A 2500-nucleotide genomic window follows, 5' to 3' on the forward strand; every position below is an offset into this window, starting at 1 on the left:
TATTGCACTTGCCGGACGGGATATGAACCGTTCCAAACAGACGTACCCGTGCTGTCTTGTGAAGATCGCGTATGGAGACCCCCTGTTGGATGGACTTCAGGGGTTAATTACAGGTTAATTACATTCGTGCGACAAAAACTGAAGGTAAATCCATAATTAGTAACCAAAAAACTGTAGAAAAAGTCAAGTTAGAAGGAAATCTTCGCCGCGGAGCTACTACTTAGATCTACCAAATTTGATTCAAGTTAAAGAATGTAGAGACGCTCAGAATATCTAATGTTAACGCTGACTTACAAACAACTAGAAGGTTCTTTTCTGTGAACAGTATGTAACCTGAGAGCGATTCCATTTACAGATTTACTCTTACAAATTATTTAACTATTGGGCTCAACAAGTGTTACGAGCAAATGCATATGAAAGGAAGTGTACAGAGAAAGTTGCTAGAAGTATACATACTTTAGATTAGTCTTTTCAAATATATACAGGTAAGCAAGGCTTTTTCATCATTATATATACATACACACGTATATACATACATAAATACACATTATGTATATATATATATATACATATATATATATATACATATATATATATATATATATATATATATATATATATATATATATATATATATATATATATATATATATATATATATATATATATATATGACAGGACAGTATATTAGCTTATAAAAGCTTCTAAACAAGAGGACAAAAATAACACAACAAAAGATTTCATGTTCGTCCTACAATCCAATTAAGGCTGTAGCTTAATTATATCCGTTTATAGATCACTTTGTCGATACGTAAGTAATCGATAAGAAATAATCAGCGACCCTGGGATTTACAAGTAATAAGTATGTGAGGGACCCTTCGAGAAATGGCAATGATATTAAAACACTGTTTTCTGATAATATATCAAATGCGAACATTTTTCTTCATTTGTCCAAAGACACACGATCAAGCAAAACCCGATGGGCGAGCAAAATTCCTTTTCCATTTGCCTTTTAAACGCAAAGCGATGTTAGTCGCCATTCCCGACACTGAAATGACACTAAATACAGATCACTTCGGTTCAACGCCGATCTCAATTTCGAATCGCATTAACATTTTATATCATCCAGAGAATGAAGTGACAATGATAATCCTACCTTGTTGAAGAAACGTTTGAATATCCCGAAGGGCTGCGCGGACACAAAGGGAATGACCCAATTTCCCCTTCAGATAAAAAAAAAGGATAGGAAATTGGTATTCGGCAGAGTCTGTTAACCTAAAAGATCGTCCTGACACAGTGGATACATCAGCGACCGCTCCGAAATTAGGCCGCGTCAGTGACTGAGAGTAATTCATCGGCTTTGGAAGATAGAAACGAAGTGTCGTCATCGCAAACGCATCTCCTGATTGGTCAACTGCTTTTTTTAGGATATTCTCTCTATCCCTTATTTTATAAGTAGTAAACTTAGACATCACTTTGGGTAGATTTTTTAATGATCTCGAAGAACACAAATTTTCACAACAACTCAAATTCCCAAAGGGATAGTCAAATATGTGATTAGCATGGCACTGCCACTCACTGTCAGGTAAGTTTGGACCCAGGAACACTATAGCGTAAGAAAATATTTTTTAGTGATGGACTTTCATGAAAAATAAGAAATGTAAAAAAATTACGTTCAGTGTGGCTTGGACATGTATTCCGACCTGGGAGAGCAGTACGTGATGTTATCAGCTTGGCTTCTCTGGGTACCAGAAGAATTGAAAGATCAAGAAGTACTTGGATGAAAACTACGAGGTAAGAGGATGAAGATTGGCTGATTTCCACAGTATTTGCGTCAAACGACGTTGGAGGCGATGATGATGGTGATAATGAATGATTTTCGTTAATTTAGACAAGCGATGAACTATTTGGTCATTAATCTGAGAATATATTATGACGTTTAGTGATAGCACACGGCCGAAGATTCACAGTAACTCTCAATCTCAAACTACTTAGCTTCATTTGGTCCCCAAATATATCTAAGTAAAAGGATATTTGGTATCTAAAAAGTTAAAATAAAAATACACTCCATAAAAATTAATACTTCATCGGTTGCTCTTAAGTTCATATTTATGCTAATATATTTCCCCGAACTTTCTCATTTAAAAATAATGGAGATTTAGAACCAAAGCCTAACGTTAATTACATTTCAAATTTATTTTTTGACATTTAATTTTTGCTTTCTAAGTCGTATGTCACAGATATCATTATTCTGCTAACAAAAATTATTTTCACCTTTTCCAACGCATGAACTGGACGCACAAAAATCTGCGTCCCACCTCTCTTCCCATTTAAGTATTAATTATGCTAATTGGGTCACGGCACTGACTTAATACTCTGTCGTTACTTTCGATTTCGATGTGATTCATTGCATAAAAACAGTCCCTCGTTTCGGGTTTAGCGTTCATTAATTAGCTGATGTACAGCCTGTCATTTAATGACGATCAATGAGAGTTCACTG

General features: G+C 35.0%; 1 protein-coding gene across 3 annotated transcripts in view; it reads right to left on the bottom strand.

Moving 5' to 3' along the window:
- The window catches only part of LOC136845970 (uncharacterized), a 273318-nt gene that overhangs the window by 68938 nt on the left and 201880 nt on the right, over positions 1 to 2500 (bottom strand). The window lies entirely within an intron of this gene.

Source organism: Macrobrachium rosenbergii, chromosome 14 (genome assembly GCF_040412425.1).
Source record: "Macrobrachium rosenbergii isolate ZJJX-2024 chromosome 14, ASM4041242v1, whole genome shotgun sequence".
Lineage (NCBI taxonomy): Eukaryota > Metazoa > Arthropoda > Malacostraca > Decapoda > Palaemonidae > Macrobrachium > Macrobrachium rosenbergii.